The 26,025-nt window shown below is 33.8% G+C and overlaps 1 long non-coding RNA gene across 4 annotated transcripts in view; it reads left to right on the plus strand.

The window, feature by feature from the left end:
- The window catches only part of LOC145694246 (uncharacterized), a 1,290,393-nt gene that overhangs the window by 303,542 nt on the left and 960,826 nt on the right, over positions 1-26,025 (plus strand). For all 4 annotated transcript variants that reach the window (XR_014132974.1, XR_014132976.1, XR_014132977.1 and 1 more), the window contains one exon: positions 8,882-8,990. This is a non-coding gene — a long non-coding RNA (uncharacterized LOC145694246). The remainder of the gene's footprint in view (positions 1-8,881; positions 8,991-26,025) is intronic.

Genomic DNA, 26,025 nt, shown 5'->3' on the forward strand with positions numbered 1-26,025 from the left:
TCTAGATTAACAGGAGTATTGAGCGGATGCGGAGTTTTATGTGGCTGGGCCGGAGGCCTCAATGGAACGATCAATTATGGATGTTCCTGAGCAGGTTCTGGTTTCTCTTTACATCTGTAGCTATACGTTGGGTGTTGCACATTACAAGTAGCGCATTTCGGAGGTTAATGAAAATTAGTACAGGCTCTGGTATTGTGAGGTCCGGCACAGTATCCACACTTACTTGTATTCTTGCACTCTACCGTGTGGTGTGAATTATATAGCTGGCAGCGTTCGCAGCGTACTGACATAGGAAGGGTAGACCGTGAAGGAACTACTCGGTATGTGTGGTTAAAGATGGATGCTCCGCATGCTAACAGTTCATCAATAGTCTCTTGGTGTGAGTTGAGCACACGAACCATGTAAGTAGGGCCCCGGTCGTTGCAAATCCTAATTACTTCGGTGAGCGTGTGTCCGTTCAGGGTCAGTTCTTGTTGTATCTCCTCATCTGTATATGATGGATATACTCCGCATATGACTTCTGAAAGGAAGATTGGGCGTCGTGGAGGCTGAGGTTGCTTTCGTCGAGGTGTCAAGTGATGTGATGATATGATATATTAGGTTTGTCTACCCGTTCGAATAGTAGTCAAGATGCAGCACTTCATTTGACAAACCTGTTGTATCGGTCGTCCTTGGCTAGATCAGTCTGACGAAACGGTACGCCACAGGACGACATAGCGACAAGCCGAGGATAAGGAAACGGAAGGAAAAGAACAAAACTAGTCACTTCTTATCAGGTAACGCTTCAGAGCCTTGTAGACACAAAGCTTTGGAAAGTATGATGTGGGCGTTTTTCGGAGAGCCAACTATATGCCATTACCCTACGAACATGCAACTAAGTTCTGGTGAACAACTCGTAACGAATTAGTTTAGAGGGAAAATAGAAGCTCACACATATATATATTTGTACATGAAATGTAAACTATACAAATATCATAGGATAATAATCAAAAAATACGTGATATTATGCTGCTGGCAGAAATTACAAATACAGCACTACTTGCGAACCATCTATTAACCACAGTAAAACATTAAAACATAAATTGCACATATAACTAATTGATTATATCCAAGGGTAATATAACATAAAGCTTGATAGGCGATTGAGTTCCTTAGGACTCCTGTAATGCATTAAAGGGGTACAAAGAGGAATTATTGATTATTTGTGAGATATTAAGCTATGGAAAAATAAAGCGGGCAAATTTAATTGTAAATGAACTTTGAAAAAGATTAATAGCATATTGTCATTCGAACCCGAATATTATAAATCCTACGAAGAAATTTAGTGGTACTGGACTCCAAATGGCCCCTCTCATGCATCAAAGGGTTAACAAAACTGACGTAAATAACATTCGAATTTTATGTAGTCTTTCTGTTAAACACTGTTTATATGATACATTTTTCTCACATAGAGTCATTTTAATTATATTTGTTATCCTTTTATACAGAAGCTGCCAAAAACATTTTTAGGCTCAAAATGATATAGAGGTCATATTGTCAGCGGCATTAATTTTATCGCAGCGTGTTATGTTAATGAAATAATTAGTTAATAACAAGTTACTTATCAGTAAACAAAAAATGTTATAAACGATTGTTGTTTCGTAGGGAAATATTTAGGTCGAAGTGTCAAGAAATTTGAATTTATGTAAATTGTGATTCAATCGAATGACATGTAAACACAATGAACTAAATGATTTATTATTATTATTATTATTATTATTATTATTATTATTATTATTATTATTATTATTATTATTATTATTATTATTATTATTATTATCTATAACATGTTAAAGTGCAACAATATCATTCAATGCAGGACAATTAATGTAGTGTGGCAGAGATACTTTTGAGAATTGAATTTTGAAGAAAATGGTAAAATTGCTGGTGTCCTGGACTTAATTAGGTGAAACTTAGTATTTGCGTGCTCCTATTGTACAATTCTTCATGAGACATAATTAGACTAAGTTAAATTCTTTTTGCGTATAGCAAAATTTAAAAAAAAAAATTATAAGAGCCTCCTCATCTAGTACCAAGTAGGTTCATAATAGATAAGTTGTAAAGGATCTGTACTACGTTTACACTATATGACAGGGATATAGTTTAAGCTTTTGGTATAGGCGTCTGGGCTTTGTGGATAGATTTCGACATCTGAGTTTGACGTTCGTGTTAGTTATCCATATAATGCATTTGAAAACCATTACATTGATAATGAACAAACGAATATTATACTTGTATACAGTACCCAATGAAACAAATGAATACAATCGCAGTGATACAATGCCCCACAAAACTATCACCTTGAATATAAGAACTTTTTTGCATGCACGTAAAGAATGTTTTCTCGTGTAGCATCTTTTCTGAGATAAGGTACCAAATATGTATAATTATAATTTTTATTCGTACCACAGTGTTCAACTTTTAACTCATTCCTTCGAGTGGGTTGTTGGTATGGTGTAATTTTAAATATCAAGTGTATCTGTTAATGGTCATATTTGCATTCTCTAACCTAATGTTCCTGTATATTTTGTTTCGTACGAGTATACAGCTAAAATATTCAATACATACATACCAACGAAATTTAATTATTTATTTCAAGAGAATAACACCTTAATGCTGCAGCGATCGTAGTCAGAATACCATCATCATCAATGTTCTACCACATTTGCAGGTTTACAAAACAAATCTACATTCCGTCATGTATTTCAATTCTTAGCATTAGTGGTTCTCAAAGAGTAAGAATCTCAGATCTTTATATCATCCAGGAGCTGATATCCTTCATCTTCCACCCTTCTCAAAACTTCTTCATTTCTTTTTATTTTCCGTTGATTTCTTGATTTATCTCTATATCCACATTTCGATGTTTTCCAAAGGTTTCATATCACTTTGGTGAACAGCTCAAGTTTTTTAGGCACGCTGTTCCATACTGCATACTAAACATTCTAGCAACTCTTTTTCTTACATGGTCCCTCGTAGTTCCGGAAAATATATATAAAACTTGTTATTTTGTTAAAAATGTTTAACATCCCAATTCTTATTTTGATTTCCTGGTCACATTTAAGCCATTTATAGATAGTCACACCTTTAGAGAAAGATGTTAAAGTTAGTTTAATAAGAGCAAAAGCAGATAAGTGGAACTCTAAGCCATTTGTTGCGCTTTAAAAAGAGGCCAAGTAAAATATCTATCTCTAGTTATTGTTTTATTAAGGACCTACATTTTCTTTGAAAATAAACTAAATATTTATTCTCCTACTATCAATTCGTAAGTTTTTGTTCATGGTACCATAACTTAGTAATACACCAAGTGAACTCATAAAAACCTAAACAAACTTGGTTTTAGGTCAATGGTAATAATAGTATCATTACCAAAAATTAAAAATAATATGCAAACGTTTTCTAAAAGTGTACATAAAATAAACGTGGCATAAAGACTAACAGTAATTCTCTAACACGTTTTCTTTGCGTTTTTGTAGTATTACGCTATTACTAATTAATTTAATTTTCTAATTGTAATAAGAAGTACAAAGTACACAATAAAAGGCAGTGCAAGACAGACAGTAAAAAATAGAACAAATAGTAGCTTATATAAGAAAATGAGAACTCTTATTATCTGAAGAGCACTTTGATTACTTTTTTTAAAAAAAGTACACTATAAGACTGGCTATAGCAAGGATCTTATATAATAGAAGATCTGCCGTTACAACAAAATCTTGAAGCCATACGTCACAGTTTCGCCACTCTTACTCTGCCCACTCCGCCATATAGGACTGTAGTGTTTTCAGCCAACAATCATAGCGGAAACAAAAGTAGCCAATCAGACGATGGCAGAAAGCAGAGTAGCCAATCAGACGTGAAGATGATCGGTTGTTTTTTGCTTCATTGATTTAATCGGATGAAGATATATATGGGCAGATCCTCTATTTATAACATCGTTGGGCTATACACTATAGGATAGATCCTAAGAAATCTCTTACGATTTGTTCTAATCAAATTCTCAATGTGTATGGCATCAGGTCGCTTGTCACTTACTGTGTTCTGAACAATCCTATGATATTCCTGTTTAGAACACGTCGTATTTTAGAGACAAAATTGGTAAATATTTCGATTTAAACATCAAGTGAGAGAAAGAGAAAACAAAACAAACGAAAACATACAACTGTTGAGGTAGGCTTTGCTATTTTATCTTTCGATTGTGTAGGTTTCCTTTTAGCGCAACACTCGAAATAACTGTTGAAAAATTATAATTTGCGACCAATTTCCTTCTTATTGTTTCTTAAATTATTTCCGTTTAGCGACATGAATATATCTGCGCTTAGCGGTATAGATAACATTCAAAGGGACCATCAAAAGCAATTGGTAAAAACTACAATTCTTTTACTTATTTGCGTATGAACAAAGTGTTCTTATGTATAGTATGAGAACTATATTGCAGATATAAGTGACGTTCTATCATCTTTTTTGGGAAATTATGCTGGACAAATATACAAATATAATTTAACATAACCTTACATAAAATAACCGTAACTAACCGTAAGTAAACTACCTAGATAATATGAACACAAAGTAACGAAACTGTAACATTTCTTAGAAAAAAAGTTCTGCTAAGCGTTACCCCTCACTTATTTTATCAGTTATAAAACACTTATAATGATTCTACCCTAGTAAGCCTGTACTTATATACACAAAATAATGAGTATTACTTTGTATTTAATTCAATTGCTACCACAAATTTATTTTCATGCCAAATATTCAATTTTACCTGTAAATATTCTGAAATGTGGTCCTCCAAACCTATACCAGCACGCTTCCGACTTCTGTTACTTCTTTAGAGGTATCCAATTTATCATTATATTAAGTAGGGAGGATGTATAGCGTAGTTAGCATAGGGATTCATTAATTTGATAGTTTTGTTAAACAGAACTATTTGAAAAAAATTGTAAAACGACATTCGAAGAAAATCGTTTTCTACGAGATATGTCATATCATTTTCCCAAGGTTAATCCTAAGACATTCCCTGGGATTTATCTCGTATTGTATGGCATTCCTAATCAACGTGACGGGTGGTTTCCTTGATTGGACATCATGTTCAATCTCTAACTAACTCTCAAGCGTGATAGATATTTCGCAAGTAGCTCCCATTCTCTATGGAACAATAGTTAATCCGGCTGGCAGAAATCAATCTTTCATGGTAATTAATAATTTCTGTGGTGGAGAATGGTCTCGGAACACTTTGGAAATGTTTGCCCCAATAAGTAAAATGGGTTGCAGAAATCTAACAAATCGAATTCAAGTAATAATACAAGCTTTAAAGGTTCTATTACAATTGAAATATTCATAACAACTAATTATAATATACATGACTTCAATATGATTTCCTACTGTCTAGAATCCTGGTACTGTCTAGAATGTCATGATCTGTCATAATAGCCGAGAATCGACACTCGTGTACTTATATCCTTTTTACCTTTCTCAAAAGCAAAACATTGATATTACAAATTGTGCGACGTAAACGTCGTTGGCTTACGTAAAACATTCCCTATTTATCTTTTCCACACTTCCAATACGCAATAAAAAACAACTTACAAAAAAACCTGAATAAACTTTAAAATACCAAATTAATTTTATATTGGAACTTAAGAAATAAAAATATAATTATTAAATATATTTCTAAATTTCATATATGAAATCGCGCCAAACAATAGCACCGAACCACTTCAAATAGCGGTGACTTCCAATCGTCCACATGAACGCAATACTAAAAGTTTTACTACTAAATATATAATATACACCCACCCGCACATACATACACACACACACACACACACACACACACATATATATATATATATATATATATATATATATATATATATATATATATATATATATATATATACAATTCACATGAATATACTATGTAACATGAAGCTGCCCTTAATAAGAACAGCCTTACTGTCACGGGGCATGAATGCATAAAATCCTCCACATTTAAATTCCGGTAAACGAAGTACGGATTATTGAACCCATTTAAAAGTATTGTAATGGTAATTAATTGAATACGCAAATATTTAGTAACAAATTAAAGGAAATCTGGGATAAAGGAAAGTTCCACACATATCCTTTAGAGAAATAGCCGAAGTTGATAATGATAATTTTGACAATATGTGAATTCATTGAAATGAATATATAAATAGAATTCAATATATACGTATATGTATATTAACTCTAACTATGTATGGCTCAACAACGATAGGATGTATTCAATTAATAATATTAATATTTGACCATTAATTTAGCTCTCCTTACATTTCCACTTCGATTTATTGTATAATAAACATAACTCACTTGGATATAATAAATATAGTAATTCTTAACTCACCAGACATTTTACAGTAATTTTGAATATAACCTCTAAGCATCCAATAATTATATAGCACCTATATTATATTTAAATTGTTTTTCTTGACCGCTTGTATACACTTAGCTATAATATTTTGTTGCACCTTTTATATTTTTATTATTGTTCTTGTTTCATTTCACAAATATATTATTACAGTTACGGTGGGGAGTTAGCGACAAAGTTCTATCGTTCATATCCGACGAAACTCCAAAACTTTTACGGTTTCGTGTATGGTTATAGGTTAGCGCGAGCCGCAGGTTGTGAACCTGTGTTCGAACACTAACCCTTCGGGGCTCCACCATAAATAAGACGCGTGATAGAAACCACACAGTGTGTGTTGATGACTAAGCGTGAACACACACTATTCCACTTAAGACAATTTTCACCACGGGCTTTGCCTTACACGGAGTTAGGAACCGCTCTCTATTTCTCTCTTTCTTCGCCCAGGCAGACGGGGATTTAAATAAATAACATCCCGTATTTAATACGTGATGTATAGTCCTATCCTCATAGATACGCTGATATGAAGTAAGGGTGAAAGAGGAAACGTATCGAAGATGTAGCTCAGTTAATTCGTTGTTGGTACCTGGATCTACCCAGTATCTTTTCTACTTTAGGAAAAGTTCAATGAAGAGAGCAATTTCAGAATAGTAGAGCTTACTACAAAGGTAGCATAGTATACAGAACGACTACAAGAGAGGAAACAAAATGAAATAAACACTAAATTCTTACAAAGGTCCTGACTACTTAGTTGAGCCATTCCAACTCTAATATTGACTCTTGGCTATTTGAAACGACTAAGTTCTTATATACGTCCTCGTTTCCATTATTCTCTTAACTTCTATTCAAAGTCGAGGAAAAGAATGAAAATCAGAAAAAAAGAGAGAAGAGAAAGATGAAACAACGAAAATCACGTTAAAGGGATTCCAGTTATTCCAAATAGGCATAGAAGTCTGCTTGACCCAGGCTATTTGCAGGGCGAGGCCGGTCGCCATTTCTCATTTCGAAAACATGTTATAGAAAAACTCAGCGCAGCGGCTAAGTCGACACATACCTGACTGGTATCGGAGCCTACCAGACCACGTCTGTTCGTCTTGAAAGTTGAAGAAGAAATGATGACCAGAACCGATCATGGACGTTTCTGACACATTATATAATACCTGTTCAAGGTCGACCATGAACAGACAACAGTGGAGTGGGAAGCTCTGGTCTCGAGGATCTGGCGACGATTCCAAACGGATGCAAACGTTTTTCGGAGGTTCGGCGGAGGTCGTATAAGGAGTACCTGTGACCAGGAAGACCGTTTCTTACGTCTAGCTGCCAGGCTCAACAGACACAGCACCGCCTCAGATCTCCTTAGGACCTTCCAGCTGCTACAGGAACGTCAGTGTCAAAATTTATAGTGTACAGACGGTTAGCTGAGGGATACTTGTATGTTAGGAAACCAGCAAGGTGTGTTCCATTGACCCCACAGAAAAGAAGTCGGTTGAATTCATCCAGAGAAAATCACCTGTAATCCCTATAAGAATGACGTCATGTCCTGTTCACAGATAATTTCACGTTAAGCCTCACCAGTGATTCTCAACGTGTGCTCATCTGAAGAGAAGCAAAAACACGGTTTCTTCCAGCTAACATGACTGCTGTAAACCAGTACAGGAGAGGCGGAATCATCCTGCGGTCACGAACACCTCTGGATGTCTTCCCACAAGGTTAATACACTGGTGCAATGTATCGGGATGTCATCATGATCCAATACGTTCGTCTGTTTCGGGGCGTAGTGCGTCCTGATTTCATTCTAATTGATTATATCGCACGTCCTTATCGCGCTGATGGAGTGGATGAGTAATTTGAGCACCAGGAAATCAGGCATCAGGCGATTCAATTAGCTCAGTTGCTCACTGGACTTGAACCCCATCGATCATGCGTGGGACATGCTTGGCAGGCGCATTGCATGTCGTCAAATAGCTCCAAGATCCAATAATGAGCTTCGGGAGACACTTGTACAAGAATGGCAAAACATACGCCAGCAACTTCCTGATAATCTCATTTTCAGCATGCAATCACGTTGCGGTGCATGTGTTGTAGTGCCAGGCGATCTCACACTTATGGATGTCCTCTATCATACGCGTAATCTAGTATGTCCTATTTCCGAATTTTCCTATGCCCATGCATTTTTGTCTCTGTTGCCCATTCTGTGCATTCTCTTCCAGTGTTTTTTGGACTTAATCCATTTGCAATTCAACATTCCAATAATATATGCCTGATTCCCTATTCTCTGAGTGCATAAATCATGCAAATAGCATTATTGGTAAGTTTTGTACATGAGTGTATACATAAGATATACTAAGTGTATAATAACTAAATATTCTATATTTTAAGTAAACGTCAACGAAATACATTTATTTATTATCTAATATACGTATATTATACTATATTTTGCAGAATAACAGCAGTTTCAGTGGAAAACTAGCGCGGTTATTAGAGTGATCTGCTGTAATATTTTGAAGAAAGCTTCACGTCAACAGTGTATTCTCTTCCATTTTTGTCAAAGGTATGTTTCAATTCCCGTTTTTAATGTTTCGTTTTAATTTATGAAAATCTGCACTGAACTATGTTTTGCAAGTCTCAAAAATTGAATGTGGATTACTTTTAAATTATTCTTTCGTAACGTTTAACCCTTATCATACCAAGGTAAGTTTATCAACGTTCGTAACCAACAGGTCTCTAAAGAACCCCAATACTTTTAGACTCTATATTTTTTCATCAGTGTCATTTTGATGCTTCTTCTCACATTTTCAATTTTATGCTTTGTAAGATCTTCAATGTTTTAGATCTCGAATATGTATATAGTGTTTCGATAAATGTGTAAGCATAATAATTACAGAAACAATAATATTGCTTCATTAATATTGATCGCCATTTGTAAATTGTTTTACATCAACACTTAGATTACCCTGCTACTTTTAACATATGTAAATAGTTGATAAGTGCGTATATACGTAGTGCGTAAAAACGTCCTTCAAGAAACACATTTACAGCTTAAAAAGTTACTATATAAATTTTGATCTTTTTAATCGTTTCTTTATTGTACATATTAGCGTTTCTTATGCAAAGAATGATAATCTGTGCTACATTCTTATATATCGATGCTTTACTGTTGTGTTTATGAAATTGATTACACGGTTTGTAAATGCAATACTAAACAACACTATATTTTACAATTATGGGACGTATTTACAAATTTCTACTCTACAATAATATAAACTGTTCTTCATCCTATACAAGCATGAAGCTAGTATTTTACGAGTTGGAATGACATTCCGAGCAAACACTGCGTGTTTGGACTTTCCTGTGATTTTTGCACATAAATCAATTGCCATTATCACACTTTGTATTTACCTTTCGATCCGGATTTCTAGAGACACACACACAACATCGTCTTTTTTCTTCTGCTTTTGTAATTTTTTGTTAATTTAGATCTGACTTTGGAATGCTTGTACTCCTGTTGCTTCTATGGTGTTCAATACATGAACATGTAATCCAATAGGAGCAGCAGCACTTCGGGCAATGTTTGATTTTTTAGTTATTTTTGGAACTTCGATAAACAAGAAGTGGTATCTTTTATAATGCTCTTTCTTCTCCCAGTCTCGGTTTTTCAGGAACCAAAGAACTAATGTATTTAATGCTGCAATGTCAATTATGTTCATAAAGAGTCTAAAAGCCATCCCAGATGTGCTTGTACAACATGTATATTCCTGAATCAATTTTTCTGCGTTGTCGACTCCATCTTAAGGTTGGTTGTAATGAAGAATCATCATTGGCTTTCGTTTTCCATAACCGGAATAAGAGTCATTAATGGTTTGTGTTAATAGCACACGAAGAAGTTTATTTTTCATGAGGACGTAGCTGACTATGGTAATATGATCAGAGAAGAGAAATATTGGTGATAAAATCTCCCTCTTTTGTGGAATGATCAGAGGTGTGTCTGTTTCTTTTCGATTTGAATTGCCCAATAATAGTAATATCCTTTGTCAACAGAAATTCTGCAGTCGTGGTACAGACGTGTTTAAAAAATGTCTGTTGTGACACCTCTTGCTGTTCAGTACAAAGGTTATATCATGTCGCATATAACGTGATGTGCCAAGATTTTCTCTGCAACATTTCCGGGATGTTTCCCTGTATACACTTGTAAATTGTACGAGTATAGATACGAGGTCTTTACATCAGGTATAGGCTAGGGTTTGATGCCATACTTCGTTGGCATTGAATTCACGTACTGTTTGAAGGAACAGCGTCCGGAAAATACCATAAGATGTTCATCTACTGTAATATATTGAACGGTTCATAGGAGTTCTTGCAGTTGTCAACGAGGTGGTCACAGACCTTCCTGTCAGCTGGAAGCTTGTCACTCATTTTTCGATTATCACCTTTAGTTTTATCATCAAATCGTTTGAAATGAGTTATATGTGCAAATCTATCCCTTGACATTGTATATGTGAAAATAGCACGTCGAATGCTTTCGCGTATGCTCCACATTTGGGAAATGTTTTATTTTGTGCAGCGCAGACCTCCACTAAAACACTGCTGTCACTAAAACACCAAAGAAAGATCCAAGTTCAACTCAATCCTAATTTTTCCAAACTTTAGCTTTTCCTGGAGCACATGTTTTGTAAATTTGTTGATTGTTCGGACGGCTTCCTCATTCGTGTATTTTCACATGATATCCATCATGTCTTCGTCATCGAAGAGATTGAACATATCAAGAATGTTTTTTTTTTTTTTGTATTTCAAGGTTGCATCAACACTCGTTTACTTATATCTTTCTTACCTTTCTCAAAAGCAAGACATTGCTATTACATATTATGCAACCTAAACGACGTTGGCTTACGTAAAATATTCTCTATATATTTTTTGCACACTTCCATTTAAAATATTACACACTGTAAGATTCTAGGATTACACACACAGTCAGTCATTTCATTTTTGAATGCTCTTCTGACACTTGCATCCAACTATATTATCTTTACAGTAAGAATTTATCTACTTTACGTTTCCCCCATGGTAGGAAATAAGATGATTAGCTTCAACCCCTTAGAAATGTTTGCTGTTTTGTAGCACCTATTTTCTTGCAGAGCTCTTAAAGTTGTGTGCGTGTCGTTGAAACAAGAGTAACAGTACTTTTTTCGTAACTAAATCGTTGTATTCAAATACACAACTACACACAAATACACAATAAAAACCAACTTACAAAAAAACTGAATAAACCTTAAAAAAACGAATTAATTTTATAATGGGACTTAATAAATAAGAATAATATTATTAAATATATTTCTAAATTTCATTTATGAAATCGAGCCGAAGAATAGCACCGAACCACTTCAAATAACAGTGACTTTCAATCGTTCACATGAACGCAATACTAAACGTTTTACTACTAAATATATAATATACACCCACACATACATACATACATACACACACACACACACACACACACACACACATATATATATATATATATATATATATATATATATATATATATATATATATATATATATATTATAATATATATATATATATATATATATATATATATATATATATATATATATATATAATTCACATGAATGCACTATGTAACATGAAGCTTCCCCTAATAAGAATAGCCCCACTGTCACCGGCCAGGAATGCATAACATCCCCCACATTTAAATTCCGGCAAACGATACGGATTGTAACCCATCTAAAAGTATTGTAATGGTAATTAATTGAATACGCAAATATTTAGTAACAAAATAAAGGAAATCTGGGATAGAGGAAAGTTCCACGCATATTCTTTATAGATATAGCCGAAGTTGATAATAATAATTTTGGCAATATGTGAATTGACTGAAATCAATATATAAATAGAATTCAAGATATACGTATATGTATATTAACTCTAAATATGGCTCAGCAACGATAGGATATATTCAATTAATAATATTACTATTTGACCATTAATTTAACCTCTCCTTACATTTCCACTTCAATTTTTTGTATAATAAACATAATTCACTTGGATATAATAAATATAGTAATTCTTAACTCATCAGACATTTTACAATAATTTTGAATACAACCTCTAAGTATCCAATAACTAAAGTATGTGGTATCATTATAGCCATTAGATAAGTTTCCCAACACCGAAAATATTGCAATTCTTTGCACCGAATATTGCATCTGAAACAATTGCAGTATTTTCTGATTTTTTTTTATTTATGCTGAATCAGAAAACTACTCCCCAGCATCCAAGAGCACATTTTATGGGGGTAAAATTTAACGTATAATGGGATACGCTCACCAAACCGGGAACTAATTTTTGAAATCGGTTCAGTAGATTTTATAAATTTCTTGCATATAATGAAGAAACAAATGAAGCATTCCAATGTTAAAAAACTTTTAAAATCGGTTTAGTAGTTTCTGGAAACTTCATATTTTTAATGAATCTAAAACTTACGCCCCCAACGCCCAAGAATCTTTATCCCGGGATAAAATGTACCATATCATCATATGGGATGAGATAAGCTTTCAACTGTGAAGGAATTTGGAAATTGCTTGAGTATATTCTTAAAATTTCTTATATAATAAAGCAAGAACTACGTCTCCAGACTCCGAGGGCCCATTTTTCGGCATAAGTTATTAAGTCTAACTACTGACATTAAAAACTATCCAACAGGGAATTTTTGTTTTAATTCGGTTGAGTAGTTTTCAAAATGCATGATATAAATAAGGAAACAAAAATGGCGCACCAAGCGCCCGAGGGACCATTGTCCGGAATAGTGTATAACGTGTCGTCACGGGCATTATCAAGCTTTCCAAAAGGGAAAGAAGTTTTGAAATGTGTGTGTGTAGTTTCTGATAATATCTTATAAATGACGAATCAGAAACATAGGCCTCCAGCACACGTGGGTCCATTTTCCTGGACAAAATGTAGCGCATCATCACTTACATTAAATATGCTACCCAGCAACGGAAGAATTAGTGAAACCGGTTAATGAAAGTTTCCATAAAATATTTTGAAGCATATTTATACTTTTTCGTACGGGGCCCATTTTTCTGGATACAATATTGCAAACATTTTTCTGGATATCATCACAAGTTTTAGAAACGTTTACCACTGCTGAAAATAATTGCAATCCGTTCAGCACTTTCTAACATTTTTTTTATTATTTATATACTAAATCAAAAATGACGTCCCCAGCACCCAAGGGCCAATTTTCTAGAATAAATAACTAGAGCCCATTGTCCCTGTTTTAGACAGACTTTCCATCAGGGAAAGAAGTTCAGAAGGCTATTCAGTTAGGAAAAATGACGCCCGCCCAAAGCCCAAGTGAAAAATATAGTTTATCGCCCAGTGTGCGAATTAGATCATTTATTTTGAGGGGGATTAAAATTAGGCCGGCAGGACGTAGAATCTGAAGGTGCAATAATTCAAAATGAGATAATAATACCTACTCCCAACACACACACACACACAAACATTAATGTGATATGGCATCTGTTATAAATCAAAGATTTATTAATTCGATACATCTACCGACAAGAACTAATATGTACACTATCTACTAAAAGGTCACCGTTAGTCTGCTAGGACATCGCTACAAGGACTTCAGAGCAACATGCACGATGCCAGTCATTTCTTTGGGTGCAGAAGGCATTATCAGAGATGGTGCGCTAGCCGAGGAGTCAGTTTGACTAATAATGGCGCACAGACAAGAACTTAGTAAGTTGAAGAGGAGAGTTATCATCGGGTTTCATATTGCGGGTTTTCGACTTGTGTCATTAGTGTTAAATTACGCTACCTAAAATCAATGGTGGGTGATGTAACCCTGAAATGGAAAAGTCACCCCTAAACGACACGGACGACCCAAGAAATTGACGGAGTAGTAAGAGCCTAACCTAATCGAACTTTTGATTATCCAAATTGGGGCCCCCATGAATGGGGACCATAGCGAATGAATCAGGGATGCTTTGGCACGGGAATGCGTCACCTATTGGCATTTTGCTTATGCTTGTTCAGGAGCCATGCACGCTGGTACGAATGAGTCAGAGGTACCTCGGCCCGGCTATGACGTAATTGAATTGGGGTTTCTGGATTAGAGGTTATGATGATTCTTTAAAATTATTAAAAATATGGTCTTGATGATTTATTACGTTATGAATTAGTACAGGTTTATGAATGCTTTTTATTTTTCGTTCCCTTTTATGGCATAAAATTTGGAGATTGTTATCCCTTTAATGAGGTGGACTAACACTGGTGCAAATGAAATCTTTAGTTTTACGTCCCACGGATATGCCATTTAGGCTAAAGGAGATTGTGGCGATGAGAAAGGAATGAAGGTGTGGGACAAAATTGGAGTATCCCGAGCATAATGTTGCCCACCACAAAACTATTTTCGCGGAGTTTGAATCAGGGACCCCATACAGCAGATGTGAACGCTCTACCACTGAGCCACCGCGCTTTCTACTGGTGCGAATGAAGTAGGGGTATTTGGTTCGAGCTAATGTGTTCGTATGGTGTCACTGAACTGGGATTTTTAGCTTGGAGATTATGATGGCTTGTTTCGTTCCGTTTTATGGATATAAAATTACTAAAACAAGAATTGACCTCTTTCTTGATAATCTATTACATTATGAATTAGTAGACTCAGTAATAGTATAAATTAGTATTAGTATTAATATGAAACTCGAAAACTTTGGAGTTCAGCCGTGGCTAACCGGTTAGCGTATGCGCCTTTAACGTGGGAGACCAGGGTTCGATTCCCGGAAGGAGCTCATGCGGTTTGTATTTCACCTTAATTAGTAGGATCTATCATCGCTGCTGAACGGGACGTTAAACTCAAAATCAACTCAACTCGAAAACTTTGGGAGGAATACTTGATGTCTGGTTAAGGTATAGTTTTCATTCACGGGAGTTATGTTACTAGAACCACGATATTCAATTGTCACAAAGTGTGTCCAGGAAAGCAGACATTTATTTGAGACGCATAAAAGAGGGGGAGGGGCGATCCCGGACTTGGTTAACAATAATAATTTACATTGTATTCGTTTGTGGATTAAATAAAACTGTTGGAATGATTTTTAAGCTTCTTTGTATATTGACTTATAATCATATGTTGAAAAAGAATCGTCAACTATGTCGTGTTACAAATGCTTACGTATTCGTTGTCACAGTATTGTTGGCATTGTTTGTTTGAACAAGTACGGTGTTTAATTGTCAAATAGTGTGTAATGGTTTACTTTGAAAAAATATATTCATTCTTTGATAATTAGAAAAGGGATGAGATGAGGTTATTTTGGACCTACTTAGTACCTCTTGTTTTCCCCTGTGACGCCACATTTACGTTTTGGTTAAAACTGATTTGATCATTGTAATAACGATTAATCATACTACTATAACGAGATAACATTGAGGAGTTATTTCTTATGACAAAACAAGAACGTATATGTGTAATGGTTTACGTTGTACGAATACATTCATTACTAGAGAAGATAAAAGAGGGAAGTGATGAGCTGAACCTAGTTACTACCTTTCATTTCCGTTAGTGGATAAATAATAATGACGTCATGAGTATAGGTTTGGTAGGGCATGGGTACATGAACGAACACTAAAATTTCATGATTGGTGGATTAATTTGGCAGAACCAAAGCCATGGTCTCGAGAACTAATTTTAGTATTTGATCACCTAAAATTGCTAAAGATATAATTTCGGAAGGTTTCTAACCTCATGTATTTTCTTTATTACGTTATAGGCATGCACAGGCTAGATTTAGTTTCCAAAGGCCATGAGTTTGATTCTCGATGATGGCTTATATGACTGATATAAAGAGTTTTTTGCTGTTTTGGATTTATGCTCAACATAGACGTTGTCTGAGCTCTTCAAAGTAGAGTTTACTGTCACTTTATTTACATATAATGAAGATATGTGTACCTTAATGCACTCCTCTTAAGCTTTTTGATAAGAGAGAACCAAGATAATATGAGGTTACTTTCTTCGTCTTGGTGTTAGTTCGTGTAATTTATATCTTAAATAACATTGACGGTTTATTTAAAATCATCATCTCAAAATATTTTAGCCAAACTTTTTCAGTGAGTGCAAAGAGGGAATTGCTTCACGGTTAATCGTCAAACTTTATACCGTTTTTAAATATTCGATTAACAAATAAACGGTTTTTAACTATTCAATTAACAAATAAACGGTTCTTAACTATTCAATTAAATTTTGTGTCTTCAATAATTTCCAGTAATTACACAAGTCCAAGTGAAAATCAGAAACTAAAATTTCTAGAACTCAAAAGCTAAAAATCAAAACATTTGAACTAAAATTTTCGAAATAAAAGTTTTGACCTGTCAAACTAAAAATTTTATAACCTGAAATTTTCAAATCACAATTTTCGAACTAAAAAAGTTGAAAACAAATTTGAGAACTAGTAAGTTGAAACTAAAATTTTCGAACAAAAAAACGATTTTTTTCGAATTCGAAATTTCAAATCAAAGAAAAAATTAAAACTGAAACTTTAGAATTATAAGTTTTCGAAACAAATTTTGAAAAACTAAAAATTTTTGGACAAAAAATGAAATAAAAATTTCGATTTCAATGTTTTTCAAATCAAACAATTTCACACTGCAAGTTTTGAACTAGAAATAAAAACTAAAATTTATCGAAACATGAAATCAAAATTTTCGAACCAAAAGAAGTTGAAAAAATTTTAGAACTAGAAATTTGAAACTAAAATTTTCAAACAGAAATGAAACGAAGACTTTTCAAACGAAAAATTCGAACTGAGATTTTCGAATTCAAAGTTTCAACTCTTGTCAAACTAAAAATTTTATAACTTGAAATTTTCAAATTACAATTTTCGTACCAAAAAAGTTGAAACCAAATTTTAGAACTAGAAAGTTGAAAATAAAATTTCCGAACTAAGAAAACTGATTTTTCTAAGAACTAAGAAATCAAATTTTTAAACCTAACATTTCAAACCAAAATTTTGGAACTGAAAGTTTAAAGTTTCGAACAAAAAATAATTTGAAATTTTCATATAAACTTTTTGAGAAAAAAATAAGCAGAGGTTTGAAAGTGATCACTTAATTAGATTACACCTTACAAATAAACGGCTTTCAACTACACTTGCAATCTTAAAATTCAAAGTGTAAAATTAATGAATGAATTTCAAGCTCAAACTAGAAGTTGGAGGTAGGGATTAACCAATTTTGGGCAAAGTTAACTTTTCATCAATAACTATCCTCTATTCAAGTATTATAGTCATAAAAGTCTCATTTCAGATGAGGAGAAAACTCCATAAATTAAAAAAAGTGGCAATGATCTGTTTGGTCATTACAAATTTCATAAGCCAAAACCATAGAAGTTTACTGGTTTTAAAATTTAAATTGTCGTGAAGAAATATTTGCGACTAGGTTTTTAAGACCATGAACCGTTTGGTAGGCCATAGCCAGACCGAGATATTGATATTGCTTGAAATGAAGTTTAATCAAGCTTTATTTTATCAGACAGTGCTAACTTACGATCCATTTAAGTGAACTGGAATATTTATTTCTTTAAGATCAACGTCGGCGTGATAGCCAGCCATAACCGAACATCTTCTTTTCGTATTATCTTGAAAGCACGCAAAGTTTCTTTTGGACATAGCCGCTACGCTACGACAAACCCCAATCCCTACCACAGACCAAACATAATCGCATAATTTCAAGATCTTGAATCGAACCTGGGACCATTTTAAGAGAAGGATACTTGCCACGGCGTGGGATGTAAAACTCAAAGATTTCATTTCGTTATTTTCTGCACGCACTGACAAATATGACAGTTTGTTTGCTAATTGAATAGTTTATGTCCGGATAAAGTTTAACGGTTGAAAGTGAAACGTAAACTTACATTTGTTGTATTTTAATTAATCTTTTAAATTTTTGTTTTAAATTTTAAGTTTGAAAAATTATAATTTCAGGATCTTTTGTTTCAAAATTTTGTTTGAAAATTTTGGTTGGTCATTCTGATCGGAAACGTTTTAATGTCAAAATTTTGTTTCAAAAAATTTTAGTATTAAAATTTCTTCTTTAATGTTTGAAAATTATTAGTCTGATTTGTTTTTGAAAGTATTTTTGAAAACTTTTAGGTATTTTTTTAAATCTATAGTTTTAAAGTTTTGTTCGTAATTTTGTAAGTTTGAAAAATGTGTTTTAAAACTTTAAGCTTGCAAATTTTAGTTTGAACGTTTTAGATTTTTAAATTATTGCAGCTGTTGCTGAGAAAGGTTTTCAAAAGAACCGGAATTGTTTAGAACAAAATTACCTGGCAAATAGCGTTTCTTCATGATGTAATAGTATATGACTGAAGGTGTTAATGCAGTGTCATCCCAATTACAACACACTTGTTTATATATGATTTTCGTAGGAGATAGTATTCATTTTAGCATCGCCATGGCTTACTGTCTATAGTTTCTAAACACACGTGATGTAATTAAATCATTTACCAAGATTACCGATTTACAACAGAATGTACCATATAGAACCCTATCTATCCTAATGGTTCCTACAAAGTTCAGTTTAAGAATCCTAACGAAGCTTGAATATTATAATAGGAATATTATATTTTATGCAGGATATTTACCAATGAACAAATCAAAGCACGAAGAACAATTATGCTTCTTAATCACTGGATCTGTAACTATATCCTACAAAGGATTCGTTGGTCGGAGTCATCAATTCGAATTTAGTCCACAATCCGATCTTCATGCTTAGTAGATTTTGTTTGGTCAGCAAACTCAGTATTAGCGTTGCATCAGCAATAATTCTATGAGTTGTGATGAAATCACCAATTCAAACGTTAGCAAATTCGGTGTCAGCATGTAAGTAATTACGGTGGCGCGGTGGCTCAGATGCCGGTGGGTGTAGCCGAGCGGTCTGGGGCGTTAGGCTGGTGATCGGAAACTGAAGCCCATTGGCAGTGCGAGTCCCTCTGAAGAGCAGGGGTGGAATTTTAACTGTCCTCGATGTTTCTGTGTTCGTGTCCTTATAGTGTCTAGTAGTCCTGAGAAGTGGTTATAATAGAAAAAATAATCAGGAAGTGTTTTTCTCTTAAAAAACTAGTAGGGGATTTGTGTTGGACAAACATCGTGTTCGTGGTTTTTCTCGTAAACTTAAAGATTTACTTAAAGAAAAACTTAAAGATTTTATTTCATTTTACCGTTTGATTTTTGGCGAAATCATTCTAAACAGAACGTTCTAGGTGGAAAGATATGAACTTCTAACAATGAAGAATTTCTGTTTGCAATATATTATCTCATAAAAAAAATCAAACAAAACATGTCAGGATTCGCATCAGTTGAAAAGGGAAAAGAAAGAAGAAAGAAAAAGAAAGAAATAAACACAAAGATGAGGAAAGCCCTGTATCGTACAAATGAGATGCATGGTATAAGTCATGGGTGAGAACCCTTCACCCTTGGTGGGGAATATTCATGAAGCTATCGGCCTATGTCTAATATTATAGGAATATATAATCAATTTCCTACTTTCGAACATACAAGGTTCAATCAAAATGAGATAACTTTTATATCGGATTTCTGAAGAAAATAAAATAAATACATGACCATGCTTTTTATACATAGAATTCTCAGTCACGACCCCCTTTTCAGTTTTATTAAAAATAGAAGAAGAAGTAAAGAAAAAAGATGAAGATGGGATAGGAGAAGAGAAAAGAGGGAAGGTAAGAAGATGAGGAAATAGGGAAACTGTTACTGAATATTTTTGAGAAATATGGTAAAGGAAAGTGAATAGTTATCGAATTGGGATTATTTTCAATAGCTATTGGGTGAGTATTTGGTATTAAGGTTATCAAAGGTAGACACATGTTAACCCATACCCCCAGACCTAGATCCGTTTAACCCCAACTACCGAATTATCCCAATCTAGCTCGGAGATAGAAAGTTCAATTTAATAGTTTATTCAATATTTCCGAAAGTTTTCGACAAATATCCAGTATTTAAAGTATAAATGGTGAAGTTAACGACATGATAGAATTGACCACAGAGAAAAACAAACAAACAAACAAGAACAAAGTAACAAACATGTTGGTCGAAGATTTTGACTTTCAAAAAAATCCCATGATGATCGTTTGTTCAGGCTATTTCTGTGCTTTTTGCTTCCTTTATAGAGCCTACTTAAATTGAGTTAGTATTGACTTTTCAAGACTTTAATTGTCAACTACCATTAATTATAATAAGTCACACATATATGTCATATAATTGGTGCACTTAATACTAAATCTACATTTCACTCACACTCACATTCATACAGGACAATGTATACTTCAGGTTACATTTAGTTGAATTAAACTAACCTAACAAAATTTCTATAGATATTTATTACATTCCAAGAAAACTTAGTTTGACATAACAGGAAAAATTTTGATACATGAATTAAAAAAATATAATAATAATAATAATATGGTTCATAGGCATGCACAGAAATCTGTTACTTTCAACAATATCGAATAACACATTTCTCTTTGTATATATCATACATTAAGAGTTGGATTAAATTACGTTAAGAAAAATCGACAAAACGGAAGAAGAGGGAAAAAAGGTCAACATTGAACATATTTAGGATTCAGTACAAAGAATACATATCAATGTCAAAGCAGAAAGGAAGAAAAAATATAATTAATAATTCACTTGGAAAAAAACTTTAGTAGCATTTTTATTGAGCCTCTGTCCCAAGAGGGGAAATGTCGACAATATTATGAGTCCTTTTCTCACGTCGATAATAACTCATTTATCAACTCTCTTTATGCACTATGATTGGCGTCCATGAGAGTGGTTAGTTATTTATCTTAACTACAGACAAAAAAAATTAGTTGCTTCACATTATATATATATATATATATATACTATTCCACTTAGTAACTTAACTTCCAAAGCTTGGGACCATATTTCCATTATACTATACGATATCTCAATGGAGCTAGGTCTCTGGACCTATCTTAGGTCCTGTATTTACATGACGAAATTATTAGCCACATTCAGTTCAATTTAAGATCACTAAATTTTATTTCTGGTCTAGATCGTGGAGTCACGAGATTCTAGTCACTGAACCGGCGAATGACAAATATTTATGTTTCCGGTCGTAGGGGAAGGATTTGGGGCACAGTGTTTCATAATTCACTGATTTCGCTATAGTTTCACAAAATAACTTTAGATACGGATTAGGGTTATTTTTTACGACCTGTTACTTGTTCTATTTACATGCAACATTTAACATAGTATTAAAAAATTTAATAGTTACTAACATTACTAACAAATCAGTAAGGTGTTATTTATTCCAAGCTACGCGGTAATACTCTACAATCACAACTATTTGGTGAAAATCGGGTGTCCAAAATCTATGGCAACCTAAAACAAAAAGGTATGTACCGAGTCCTATAAATACATACTCGCTCATATATATATATTCATATTACTCAATATAATAAATTTTACTCTAATATCAATCTTAGTACTTCGTCGACACTTAATTTTCTACATAACCTTTTCATATTCAATAAGTATTCACACTTTCTTGGCTCAAAACAAAACAAAAACCCTGACTAACAAAAAGTCTTTTTCTTTTAATAAGGTTGCAACATTCAAATGTAGATGTAAACCCGATAATCGATAATAATTCAATTTACTAAGATCCGCTTGTAGAGAAATGTTTGATATTATTTAATAAGTTGACACAAGAATTGAAAATACAACAAATATAACAGGCACGTAACTTTTCAAACTATGTAAGCATACATATATAAATGTATATACAGAGAAAAAAATCAAGATTATTTGATATTAGTGGGGCCAAACTACTAATACATACACAGCATATAACCAATCAATAGAAAGAATCCAGAAATCAGTAATCAATGGGTATAGTTTGTACGATCGATGAACAGTAATCAAGTTTCTGAGAATCTGAAATCGTAGTGTATCCTCTCGTCAGTCCCTCCCATGGTAGGTTGAATATCGAGAGAAACGGTAGTAATTTGTTCTGAAACACCGGAAATAACTCCAGGAATTGTATCCCTCGATGTCTCAGTTAGTACATACAATCGAAATAAGGGATATGAACATTGTATACTTTCATGAGTTTCAGAACATGGGGGGAACGTTCAAAAAATAAAAAGAACCTTTAGAGAAGGAGTAAAAGAAAGAATAGGTAAAAAGAAAGGAGACAGAACACTACAACTACGAAAGGTAAGTAGTCGAATTTACGTATATACATACTATAACCAAATATTTTATTTTATGCCAAAAGGGGTTCGGCTTACCACATAAATAGCCGCAAAAAACATATCTTCAACAGCGAGAGGAGTCTGTGCCCTCAATGGGATTTTCATAAAGACAAAGGCTTTAGGGAAATCCCACCACTCACCGTATCCGGTTGACGCCATTGAAGATCCCGGCCATACCGGAAGGTTAGTGCAGCATCTTAATTTGGAATTTCAAAAAGAAAAAAAATCATCCGACCTCTCAGAAACTAAGGAAGTGCAGAATAGTAATGAAACTAGAGTAGTAGCTAAGATATCCCGAACCGCTAATTTGCCAAAATAAAAAAAATTATTTAAACTGAATTTTGGATCGGTGATTTCAGTAACCAAACATCATCGATAGCTACCCTGTGCAGACATGGCAAAGTCTGGGACGTCGTTAATTTCCATCTTCTAATTGAACTAAGAAAAGAAACGAAAATACTAAAGAGGGTCAGGGGTCGACGTCCGGCTACGCAATGGACATAGATATTAAATTAGTAGCGGTTGGTTTAGTTGGATAGCCCCATCCGATCCATTAGCCATATTAACACTATACGGTAAAAAATGTAAGCAACGTAGAAAAAAATCTCGGAGAGTCAATGAATGTTAAAGGTACAAATGACCAAACCCATACTTTCTGATGATCACAGAATATAGCAGTAATTTTTCTTAATTATTTCCGTAAACGTTCAAAGGTAATTCCTACATGATGCTACCCTATCTGATAAAATTCTTAAGAACCGGAGCTGTTAATATGAGATACTTAAATGCGAAGTAAGATCTAATTCCCAACTACACATTACAATCCAATAGCGAACTCGGTTAAATGTATGCATCAGTATAGAAATCAAAACGCGAGAGATTTTCAATAAACATATTCAGATTTTTAATATTTAATATACACTGGGCCTATTGATTTAAGAACAGGAGTCCTATCATCTCATTCAATTTATATCATAATCGTATAATTATTATATCATTACATTTATTCATTATTTACTCATTTTCACGCGAAGTAATATTTTACAGACCCCCTATTACATACATTTACACGCAGGCTATACACATATTACATTATACACTAATAAAACTATAATTATTACAATCCGTCACGCTTAAACTGCTACACGATAACATTCATCGAACCACGGACTCTTTGTTTCGAAGCACCCAATTATACTTACTTCGCAGTGTTATAAAAGAAATCCATATGTTTATTCACTGAAAGTTAAATTGTCCACGATTATTTTATTTCTGATTTGCTGATAGAACTAAAGCAACAATGGGATATCTCTACAGCAACGGGAAAAGAGAATTTAATATTGCATTTGGAACAAACAGTAACATCATGTAGGCTTACTTCTATTAAGAAAGTAGGTATTCTTGATTTTAGTGGATATTTCAGTTTCTAATTGACATAGCAAGCTGTAATTTTCAGAACAGTAAGATCTCATGCTATTTCATATGAATGTATAATCATATGAACCGAAAACCATGTCTGCTGGATGAAATTTAGAAATAAGGGGCCGAAATCAAACAACCTAAATCGCTAACTCATGCAATGACGTGATGTCAACAAACAATTGATTACCGAAAACGAACACGATGGCGCTGCAGTAGAGACATAATTTACTGTGTACTAAAATATACCCTTACACTTATTAATCAGAACTCTAATATTTACTCTTGTTTAGTATACTTCGAGTCAGACAAATGGTACTAAATTAACGCATGTTAACTAGACTGTCCTCGCAGTAAAAATCAAGCTTTCACACAGAACTACTAACTACATACACCACTATAAATACTACACATAAATACTAACTAAACAAGCACCATTTATTATAGGCATATTAAAGGCAAGTACCTTCAATCACATTACTCCTTGTCGGTATATAAAGTTGGCTATATTGAATTTTAGGGGGACAAAATGAGAAGAGTAACCCTAGGTTCAATTGACCTGGCCAATTATTTAAAACATGTTTACTAGACTTTGAACCCCCGCGGGGCACTTTAACAAGGGTTATTGAGGGACCTTTCCCCTGAGAGGGGAAAAGGCCCTAAAAGAAACCATAACTAACCCATTCCCCCGCTAGAAATAGTTCAATTTGGAAAGTGAATAGGAGCCCTTTTTGTTAGATTAAGCTGCCATTCTGATAGTTATATTACAACTATGAAACCTACTGTGTACATGCACTTACTGATTAATAAAAAAATCACGTTTACCAATTACACGAACGAAACATACAAAACTGGTCGTATTTTCCCCAACCCCTAATTGAACGCGTTCGTTTGAAAGAAAAGGAAAATAAAATCACGCTTTCATTCTGTCTATTCTAACTTGGCAGAATCATGGCGTCCTGTAAACCGAAATCCTGTATTTCACTTAACTATAAACTGTTTCTTGTAATGTACCATTACAGTTGAAAGTAATGGTAACTTTTTTACGCACCCTGTACCTAGTATTTTTTTTACTTCGATTTCGGTTTAATTACACAATTTATTTATTCTCCTTACTTCAAATTAAATGTAATGAATCGAAAGGTTTCGTTAGTAATCATATTTTAACTGAATAATACATTTATTTATATTTTGATTAATTGTAAATCCCATTTTCGCATATACAAGTTGAATAGTTACAAGGTTTACCATTCTGACGTCATACCGAAACATAGTTCCGTCATTGGGTATAAATTTTCTAAATTTCAGACCAATGTAGATTTTGGCGAGGTACCTAAACTTTCCCTCACCCCCTCTCACTAGTCCATAATCACTTTGAGATCCGGTTATATCTGGATTTGCCAAATTTCTATTCGCATTGTAATTTCCGCAGCTGGAAGACTCCGACCTCATTGGTGGAATTTTCCAATCCCTGTCGTTTTCGGCGCAATGTTCTCACTCTCATCAAAACCATCTTAGTAGGCGCAGCTCGTGATTTCTCTTTCTACATATCTGCTTAAAAAAACCAGGATTTCCACGAAAGTCAGGTAAAATTTTAGTTTCATTTGTCATAGGAGACGCCGTATGATGAATTAGAAGCATACAAGCCTATACTGTGTTAAGTGAACTGTAAAAATAAAGGAGAAATAGGAACCAGCTTTTCAGACGCCATATTGCTCGTCATCCAAGCCGAAGCATAGACAGTTTATAAGAGTTATTTTACTTTCCTTTTCTTTCAAACAGTAAAATTCAGTTAGGGATTAGGGACATACGACCTGTTTTGTGCATATTTTTCTTGTATTTGGTA

The sequence above is a fragment of the Thermobia domestica genome, chromosome 9, assembly GCF_964235325.1.
Source record: "Thermobia domestica chromosome 9, izTheDome1.hap1.1, whole genome shotgun sequence".
Lineage (NCBI taxonomy): Eukaryota > Metazoa > Arthropoda > Insecta > Zygentoma > Lepismatidae > Thermobia > Thermobia domestica.